This window comes from Lactuca sativa, chromosome 2, assembly GCF_002870075.4.
Source record: "Lactuca sativa cultivar Salinas chromosome 2, Lsat_Salinas_v11, whole genome shotgun sequence".
NCBI classification, from domain to species: Eukaryota; Viridiplantae; Streptophyta; class Magnoliopsida; order Asterales; family Asteraceae; genus Lactuca; species Lactuca sativa.
Window position 1 is genome coordinate 38,818,450 of NC_056624.2, and position 11,323 is coordinate 38,829,772.

An 11,323-nucleotide genomic window follows, 5' to 3' on the forward strand; every position below is an offset into this window, starting at 1 on the left:
ACAGTTCGTCTAAATTATAGTTTTGTATATTAAACTATACTCTGTGTTATTCAATCAATCTTGCATTTAGGAAAATATGGGATTTTCCTGGGGTTAACTTATAACTTGTAACAGAACTGTAACGAAAGATAACTTAACTACTTTACATAAGAAAATATGGGATTTTCTTGGATATCAAACCCTTTTCAGAAAACTAAAGGAAACCGATGCATTTTCACAAAACTAAACCGCTTATGAACTCACCAGCTTTATGCTGATTTTCAAACTGCTTGTATTCTCAGGTCCAAGTTAGACAGGTACCCGGCGATATCTTTTGGTGAAGACGGAGTGCTCTGAAGACTCGTCTCTTTTGTTCATATGATATATGTATAACTTTTGTACAATTTACTTTTGAACCAAATGTAAACTTTCATATATATGTAATGTAATGGTTGTTTACTGTGATTACTATGTACATTGGATTTGATACTCAACGTGGAGTCAACCCCGGGAACGTTTCCGCCTTTGGTTTTCGGGGTGTGACACTCTCAGAGGTCGACTCAATGCCTCTCGACTAATACTGATGTGCTGACTAAAAGCCAATGATGTAAAAGATCGACTCACACCCGAGTCCTACGCATATCGTAATATAAGCACAAAATCTCAAACATTAAAATAAATAAATGAAGGAATACATACCAGCCACGACATCGAGCGCTGTGCGGACCTCTTCTGCAGTCAACTGGAAGTCTCTCCCCCGAGCCTTTGGCTTCTCGGTCTTCACCGGCCGACTATCAGAAACTATAACAGCAGCAGGGGTAGACCCCTGAGAAGCTCCCTGTGCTGACCCTCACAGTAGCGGACACTCGGCCTTCTGGTGTCCGGCCTGGTTGTAGTGAAAACACACTGCAAACCCCTTGGGGCAGTCCTTGGCCATATGCCCCTCCTTGCCACACTTATAGCAAGATCCAGCTCTACAAACTCCATCATGACCCTTGCCGCACTTTCCACAAGTGCGGCCCTTCTGGCTCCCTGCTCTGGAATCAGCGGGCTTGGCCCTCTTGGCTGTCGGCAAGGACTGTGCTGGTCGCCGATCCCTCCCCTGAGACTCCGCCTCCTCCCTAGCCTGAGTCTCTAGCTCGATCTCCCTCTTCCGTGCATTTGCCTGAAGCTCGGCAAATGTCCGGTACGAGGAGTTCGCCACAAACTCCTGAATATCTCTCCTCAAAATACTCAAATAACGGCTCGTACATGCCTGCTTAGAAGAAACGTGCTCAGGGCAGAACATCACCCTCTCATGAAACATCCTGGTAATAACCGTAACAAACTCTGTACCCTGATTGAGGGTCAAAAACTTTTGTGCCAACCGATCCCGTTCCATCGAGGGAAAGTACTCATCACGAAACATGGCGGTGAACCTCTCCCATTTCACCGCAGCAAGCTCTGCTGGAGAATAGTGTGCTGTCGCGAACTTCCACCAGTCCTTCGCCCCCAGGCGAAGCTGGTTCAGCGCAAACTGAACCCTCAAGTGTTGGATATAGTGTCTAAGTCCATAACTTTATTTGGTATGCACTTGACCCGACCTGGCATGGTCCATTTGGGTTGCATGGCCTTGCAATACTTGGATAGACAAAATGAGAGAATAAGGCACTTATGATTATTAAAATATTATAAGTTCTAATATATTAATAATAGTATTATTCAATTAGTCTTGATCAAATATTAATTTAAGTATTAATTTGGTGATAAAGTTGAAACTAATTAAATATATGGGGTTGATTATGACAATCATCTAAACTTTTATAGTGGATTAAATTATCCATGGTTTATGGGTTATGGATATAACTATTTGGAGCTCCATGGATAGTCCATGGGAGTTACAAACCCATGGTTCATGAGAATGGAAGAGTCATGACAGTTATGAGTCTTCATGATGAAACCCTAATTGTGACACCACTATAAAAAGGACCCCATGGCTAGGAAAATCGGGCACTGGAGTATTCTTGTGAGGGCATAGCCGATTTTGAAGTGTAGAAGTATTCTCTCTAGTTATTCCAAGTTTGTAGTATTGTGTGAAGCATTTGAGGAACAACATTTGGGGTGCTAGGCTCACAAAGTCTTGAAGGAATCCAAGCAACAACAAGGTATGTATTTCTACTAGTTTTATGTTTTATGTAATCCCCATGCCATGCTAGTTAGGAAATAACCTTGAAAAAGAAATTTGCATGTATATAGAGAAAACATAGATTCAAGGTTATTAGGGTTGCATGTACACTTAGGAAGTGTTAGAATGCTCAAAACCCATCATCAAGTGCTCCGGGCACAAGCATGTATAGAAACACCCCTCAATGTCAGATACCCATCTCATCGATGCAATCGGATCCTGCGTCCCATCAAACTCTGGTGGCTTCGTGTTGCTGAACTCCCTGAACACCAACGAGTCACCCCCTTGCGACCTAGCAGCAGCGACGACTGCGGTGGCCGCTGCAACAGCAGCCTCAGAAAGAGCGGTGAAAAGTCTTATTCAGCATGGTCTTAATAGACCCGAACATCTCTGGTATCTCTGCCCTGATGGCCGCAGCCACCTCCTCATGGATGATCCGGCGGATCTCCTCATCACTAGTCTCGCTGCTCTCTGGCGCATGGCGTGTCCTCACCATGATCTACCTCTAAAATACAACATACGATATATTAGAAACTCACTCGAGCATACTCGCACTGGATAACTCATCCCTCCTTGATCCCTGGCATCCCGAAGTTTCTTACTTGAACTGTACACCACCCCGGTGTTTTCAGTAGTACGGGCCAATACTACCGTCCACACCGCGTCAGTATACACCCCAAGTCCTCCTCCTAGGATCCCAAGTCCCAAGTACTCTATTATGCATATTCCACTCTCTAACAGATCTCTCATAAGCGCCTCACTGCTACCTACTCACTCTCAAGCATCTCATAACAGCTCACCTCCCCTTAGGCTAAGGCATCACAAATTAGGCCACTCTAGTCCTAATAAGAATACCTAGCCCACTCTAACACGAGAATACATCATATCAATCTCATAAGCATATAACATAAGGGTATTTTGGGAAATCACCGTTCAGGCGCTGACTGATCATACACACGACTCTGCTCTACGTTTTCCAAAAATCTTTTACTCTTTTTAGAAAACTTGGTTCTCTTTTGAAAATATTTCTCAAATCCTCAGTTTGAGTTCAAATACGCCTGAAGGTGTACTCGAATCCCTCAAACCAAGGCTCTGATACCAACTTGTAACACCGTAAATTTCAAAACAGTTTTTCGCATTTTATAAAAACATAATTCATTCATTATTTATAAAAGCATCATTGTTTAAAACTCAATTCATAACATATATCAATCCCAAGATCTCATAACATAAAAATCCCGTGTGTGTACTGATCAAGTCGACGCCTTTCCGCGATACTCACTAGTACCTGAAACACATAACACGAAACACTGTAAGCACAAAGCTTAGTGAGTTCCCCAAAATACCCTATATAACTCATATTAGCCACTTGAGGCTATAACTCTGTGGGTCCGTGCACCTAAACTCTGTGAACCCTCAGGTTCTATCTCTGTGAACCTTCAGGTTCTAACTCTGTAAACATGCACATCATAAATCACATAGAATAATGTAGTGCAACACATAACACATATATAGCATACAAACACTGTATCGCATAACTCCGATTACCTACTCAAGGTAAAGTATAGTGAGAAGACTCACCTCGGATATCTCAGTAAATCTCTGACTCGGTAAACTCTGGTCTAGCCCCTGCCTAATCACATGAAATAAATACTCTAAATAATACGACCCTCAGAGCTAGGCTAATCTCTCTCTCTCTCTCTCTATATATATATACATCCTCTAGGAAGGATAAAAGACTATCCTACCCTTCCGATGACTCTAAGGTCCAAGCATTGACTAACCCTAAAAGTCAACGAAGTCAATGGTCAACCTTGACCAAACTTGCCGAGTGCACAACTGTGACTCGGCGAGTCCACACGTTTTCTTCACACTCCTAGTCCTCCTTCGACTTACTGAGTCAATCCTCAACTTTGCAAATCATCACAGATCACAATCTGTGAAATATCCCGACCCAACTCGCCGAGTCCGGCTCCTGACTCGGTGAGTACCATCGTGCACTTTGTCCTCTAGATTCCCTCTGACTCACCTAGTCACTTCCCCAACTCAGTGAGTCACCAACTGTGTGATTATCGGGAAAATCCTCGTCCTACTCGCCGAGTCGGCTATTGGACTCGGCGAGTTCATGCCATGCTCAAGCTGAACTGACCTCCTGAGGTCGGATCCGCTCCTCTAAACCGTAGATCTAGCTTCCCAAAGTATTATAATCACGTAAAGCTAACATCTTGGTGCTCATGCAAAGGCTCAAAGGCCTTATTTGAAGATATGACCTCTAAAATGACATCCAAAGCTCATAACCCCCATTAACACTCATAAAGCTCAAGGGAAAAAGGTCTCTGGACCTTTTTGAGTCCAGATCTACAGCACCAACACGAGAGGGGACCAATTACTCCATATAACCATCCTCTAAAGGGGCTAAAAAACCCTAACTCTAAGAATTACACCATAAACTGCAGAAGGGTCGACTGAATACCTCAAAATGAAGTCTCTGAGCCCTAGAATCACTGGATTAGCACCCTCTTAAGCCTCCTCTTGTCTTGGTCCTCTTCTATTTTCAAAAACACTAACAATGATCAAGAAATGACTCCTTTCCTCTCACAAATGCTCTACCTCACTTAAGGTTTCTCTCTGGGGTCTGGTAGCCGCAAATGACGGCCATAAGACCCCTTAAATAGGCCCCAACCCTGAGGAATTAGGGTTTCATTAAACAGCGTGGACTCGCCGAGTCCTTGGGGCGACTCGCCGAGTCCAGCCATCCACCCGGATAACGATTCACGTCTCTACTCGGCGAGTCTACGCATCAACTCGCCGAGTTCTTCCACAAAAATTGAAATTCAACGAATAAATATAACACCTTAAATTCCGTATGTTACAGTATTTTAGACCAGACTCCTATGATCTTCGGTATGATCAAGGAGAGTATCCTTGAGCTTTTAGATGAGAGACTGAGTGCATTTCGTACTGAGGTGGCGACCATGATTGGGTCGCGCACGCTAACCTTCAGGAAGTTCTGAGCTTGCGGAGCTCCAGACTACCATGGGGCTTGGGACCCTATTACTAGCAGCAAATAGTTAGCTGATGTTGCCAACACTTTCCGTACGAGTCGAAGTCCCGAGGGGGACAACTTCCGACTTGCTTCCTGTCTTCTGAAAGAGAGGGCACGTTATTGGTTGAAGGAGGTCGGACGACCCATTGGAGATGATGCAATTCTAGATACGATGACCTGGAGTGATTTTCGGCCAGGTTCGAGGTCGAGTTTGCACCTGTGATTGAGGTGAAATAGCTTGCTAGGGAGTTCCAAGATCTCCAGCAGACGACTGAGAAGATGACCGATATCACCACCATGTTTAGGGAGAGGGCCCTTTTCATTCCACAATACGTGGCAGACAAGGAGTTAAAAAAGACCCGATATCATTAGATGTTGCGGAGTGATATCCGCTAGTTTGTGAGTTGATCTAGCTGTAAGACGCTGGAGGATATGATTGCAAGCGCTAGAAGGACAGATTTGGATTTAGAGATAGAGAAGAAGAGGAAACCCGAGGGGGTTCAGTCAAGGAGTTCAGGAAAGAAGCCCATGGTATCAGACCATAGACCTAGGAGCCAGCAAGGCCACATCCGTTGTGGAAAATGTGGAAAGTTGAACGAGGGGACGTGCAAGGCAGGTAGTTTAGGCTACTTCAAGTGTAGCCGAACTGGTCACGTGAGCAGAGACTGTACAATTACTACCATCACCACGATAGTATCAGATCTGATTTGCTTTCAGTGCAATCAGAGGGGACACAAGCGGTCCCAGTGCCTAAGTTTAGCAGTGTCAGGGCATGTGGCAACACCCGATCCTGCTACATTGAGGATTATGGACATCCATCAGGGTCGGACAGAGGTGCCTGTGGCTAGGAGCAGGGCCTTTTAGTGGACAGCAAAGGAGGCATGAGCAATTCCCGATGTGGTGACGGGTATGTAACTTCTCCTTATCTCTTTATTTATATATTATTATTTCTTATGTTTTTGTGTTTCATTATAGGATTGTTCCTTGTGAACGGTATTTCTACTCTGTTCTTGTTTGATTCGGGGGCTACCCGATCTTTTGTGTCGCTCGCGCTCAGCAAGCGATTTGTAGGGGCTTCGGGGGAGCTGGATTGCCCACTTGATGTGGAGATAGCCGAGGATAGGACCGTCAGGGTTGTGAGGGTTCACCAAGGATGTACACTATAGTTGTTCGATGAGCAGTTTTCTGTGGATCTAGTCCCTATTATGTCACAACTAGCAAATAGGGTTAAGAATGTTGATCCTTACAAGATGATCTCCTAGTGTAATCTTGAAACATTTCATATAGTTAAATTCAAGCTTCAATGATATTAAGTTCCTAGTCTCATACATGGTCATTCAAGTCGAAACAACCATGTATAAGCCCAAAACTCAAGCCAATAAACCTAGTCCAATCTATTTAGGGCCTTAGCCCAAGGATTTTTTACCCAAATCTCTTATTGGACCAAGACTCCTTTATTGGGCCCTATTGGGCCGATAACCTCTTTAATTGGTCCTTTTGGGCCGAAAGCCCCTCTTTAGGCCCTAATGGGCTAAAAACTTCTATTAGACATTATATTGGGCCGAAAACTCCTCTAATGGGCATTTTGGGCCGAAAGCATCTAGTTGGCCTTTATATGGGCCGAAAACCCATAACTGGGCCTTAGTTGGGCCGAGAACTCCCATTTAGGCCTTTTAACCAAAAACCTCTTATTAAGCATCAATTAGCCAAAGATCTTTATTGGGTCAAACCAAATCAAACACCCAAAATATTTTTTTGGGCCAACCTTGGGCCGAGAACCCCTTGGGCCGGTTGGCTTATTAAAAAAAAGAAAAAAAAAGAAAGGAGAAAAGAGAAATAAGCGTTGAGTAAAAGGGCTGATGCCTCAAATTTACACAACATATACCCAATGATTTAACCCCCATGCATCTATACATTTCCCATCACCCCCATAGGTTAACCCCTACTCCCTCCCCTCTCCTTCTCTACCTCTCAACTGATCTCTCTCCTCCCACCCTCATTTCCAAATTCTTCTTCTTCTTCTTCTTCTACATTTAAAAGTCCCCAAGGTGAGCTTCATACTTCACTGTTTTCAAGTTTTCATCCTTTTGCGGGAGAATACAAGTCAAGTCTTGTTTGAAATCTTTGGATATTTGCATACTTATGTGTATATATGTCTATGTGTGTTGAAATGTTAATATTTTATTCTAATACTCCTTAAACTCGGGATTTCCGAAAGCCTTAAGTTGTTGGAACCAAGTTATCTTGGTGTAAGTTTCACATATTTTGGTATCATGTTGAAAATGAGACAAGTTGCTAAGTGAAAATGGTTCTTTGAAATGTGTGTTAAAAATCACAAATAATGTCAACGAAATGTGAAAACAATTATGGTTATCAAAGTTTGAAAAATGGTAAATATGAGAGTTTACACTAAAAAATGGTAACTTTTTGGTTATGTAAACTTCTACCACTAACACTGGTAAAATTGTGGAAACATAATAGATTTCAAGGTTTTATGTAATTTTGTGTAAATTGTGAAAAGTTCTAGTCACAACAAAAATAGAGTATTTTTGGTGCTACAAAACACTCAAACAAACTTTTGGTGCGTTAAATACTCACCATAACACTTGAATATTTTACTAAAACATGGTTTCTATTAGTAAATTAATCGTAAAAGGTTATACTATTTCAAAGGTTAAAACCTAGAGTATTTTGTTACTTTTACAACACATATTGTAGGTTAACAATCTATTAGTAATTATTTAAAAATATCATTATAAATAATTTAATATAACTGGCAAGTAAAACAGAGTTTTATGACCGAAATATTTGCGTGTCATAATCTGACCATCATAAAGCTTTTAATAATACAAGTGTTAAATTGTATGTCATAAAGCTGTAAAACGGGTGTCATAAAACCGCATTAATAAATTTACCCTAAGAGCATCAGATGCATTATTCGATAAATTTGCGTAAATTTTGTTGCTCTTGTGAGACACTCCTTCACCGTACCTACCTACTGTACAACGTAAGCCCTGTAGTTATAACTAGAGTTTCCCTTAGGGAGAGCGGGGTAATTGTGTATAAATCTATACGGGTTTGACTCCCCCACACCTGAGTTGTTCGCTACAGCTAGACGGGCCAGTCTAGGGTGACAAATATCGTTTAGAAACCGACGCGTGAAGAACGTCAAGATAGGCGCATTAGTCATATTAGCATGTTTGTAACGACTTACATAGATATTAACAATATTATTTGAATTTACGAATGATATACACTCTACTAGTTTTATAAAATACACAACTTTGTTTTGTCTATTTTGTAAACTAATTTCACCACTCTGGACATAGGGTTTTAAGACCACAACTCTTTTATATACAGAAAATATAGGTTTTTTCTGCGAACACATTCTTTTCAAATACAAACAAAGGAAAATAAAGAACATGCATGCAATTCTGTATGATTTTGGAACGAGACTCACAAACTACTTTTATAGAAAATATTGGATTTTCTGGAGTTTTACAACTTATTTTAAACAAAGATGTTACAAAGTTTTCTTACAAATATGCTTATGAACTCACTTACAATTTGTAAACAATGAATATTGGTATATTGTAATGTATGATGTCTGGTTGTTATGTATCATTTATATCCAACTGGTATGATATCACACAATGACGTCATCCACCCCCGGACGTTTCTATCGTCCTGGTTCGGGGGTGTGACAGATTGGTATCAGAACATTGTTTATAGTGAACTAGTATATCTAACCATACGAGATATTCAAATATAAATACAAGGGGATTAAAACACTCTGACTAAAAAGTATACTCTAAAAATATAAATATTTTACCAAGTGTACACACATACAAAGCATATTAGAAAACAAGAAGAAGAGTTGGACACCATGACTAAACTTAGACAGTTATGTAATCATATCTAGGGTAAATATAGCCTGATCAACTATATTCGCTCAAGATACGACTAACATGTGTCTAGGAGTGGTCAAGGTGGACAACAAATATAAAACTCATCCACTGTAATAAAAAAGGGTCTATAAGCATAAACTAAAAGACATAAGAATACAATAGGAGTATTTTAACATGCTATCTATTTTCTCATACTTATATATTCTCGTGCAGATACTATGGCTGGCTTTCACCATCCCGGAGACCCCTACTTCCACAATCTGGGGAATGGGTGATCGCTGGAGGCAGAGCCGGAGGAGGATCCCGAGGAGCCTACGGAGGACCCCGGGGAGCCTGCAGTAGAATTTAAAGAAGAGGATCTTGAAGATGATGTCGAGGAGGATGACTCGGACGCAGAGTCTGAAGTCATCAATCCACCCTACATGGCGAGGGTGCCGGCACACGGGGTGAGATACAATGTCCTAACGCCCCCTGGGCACTTGACATAGAGTGGTGGAGCCGACACCAGGGCCAACGCCCGCACTTCAGCATGAAGCAAGGATTCTACAACCTCCAACATGGAGGCCCGACGGATCGAGCTCTTCCCGTGATGGTCCGACGGACAAGGGACATTGGCAACCAGACATAGGTGACGGCCAACCAGATGATCCAAATGAAAGCCGCAATGGAGCGTGCGGAGAGGCGCATGCAGGACCTCGTGCGGGAGTTTCAGGAGCGGCAGGCTATGCTTGAGATGAGGGTGCGAGTTGCTAAGCGCCGATTAGCTGAGTATCAGGGCACTTCTACCTCATCACAGGCACCACCCGGGACCACTCGTCGTGTGTAGGGCTCATCCTACTCTTTCTCTTCCCTTTATGTATGTAGCATCGACCCTACGTTTAAGTGATTACACTACTCACAAGGTCGTTATGATGTCAATTTTTTATTCTCTATGTACTATAAACCTTTCAAAGGTTAATTTTCATGCATTATGTACTAAACAGTTATCATTACTGAAATGATGATGATGTGTTTTATTTATGATTTTGTAATTTGCTATGCTCTCTCTTTTCATTTTACTTGATGTAATACCGTTTCAGTTATAAGTACTACCGAACCACCATAAATGTTAGAAACAAAGGGTTCCATAAACTCATCATCATTCCTGTCTCATAGCAGGAAATGCCTAGAAGATATATTCGCAAAAACACTACAACAGCACCACCACCGCCGCCGCCTCCACCGGAGATGGATTATGCTGCTTTTCAGGTGGCAGTCTCAGCTGTAATTACTGCAACATTAGCACACATCAACCAGGGCACAAATGGAGGAGGTAACGGAAATGGGACGGGAAGCTACAACCAAGGGGATAACCCAGGGCACCAAAGAACGTGCACCTACAAAGACTTCACTAATGGAAAACAGAAGTCATTTAATGGAAGTAGGGGTGTAATAGCTCTCATCGATGGTTCAAAAAGACCGACTCTGTTTTTGAAATCTGCGGGTATCCAGATGAAAGCATACTGAGATTTGTATCTTGTACATTTGCTGACAAGGATATTTCATTGTGGAACGACAATGTCAAGGCCCTAACTCTCCCAGTCGCAAATTCTATGTCATGGGAAGACCTCAAAACTATAATGCTAGACAAGTACTGTCCCCGAGGTGAAGTGCAAAAGCTCAAACAAGAACTGTAGAGTCTTTCCGTGCAGAACTCCGACATTGAAGAATACATTGCCAGGTTTAGTGAGTTGGCACTCTTATGCCCATGAATGAGAATTCTAAGGGCAAGAAGGTTGAACGCTTTATTTAGGGGATAACTCCTCCAATTCAGGGAAATGTGATTGTTGCGAACCCCTCAACGTTCGATAGTGCTAAGCACCTGGGGCAAAAGTTGTATGACCATAGGGATAAAAAGGGCACGAAGACTTCCGACGCTGAAACAAAGAAGGAGGATAACAATATCAAAAATCGGGGAAACAAAAGAAAATTGTGACAGACTCAAGAATCATCTAAGAAGCAACAAACCATAGCAGTTCACGTTGATACCACTCAGACTACACCAACACTAACCACACCAACACCTGTAAGTCCATACGCATGCACTCAACCAAAGTGTGATAACTGCAACTTCCACCATAGCGGCGCATGCCGAGACTTACAATGCACCAGCTGCAATCGAAAAAGGCACACCGCTCGGTATTTCAGATCACAACCACATCAAAACAACCAACCCAACAATGTAGG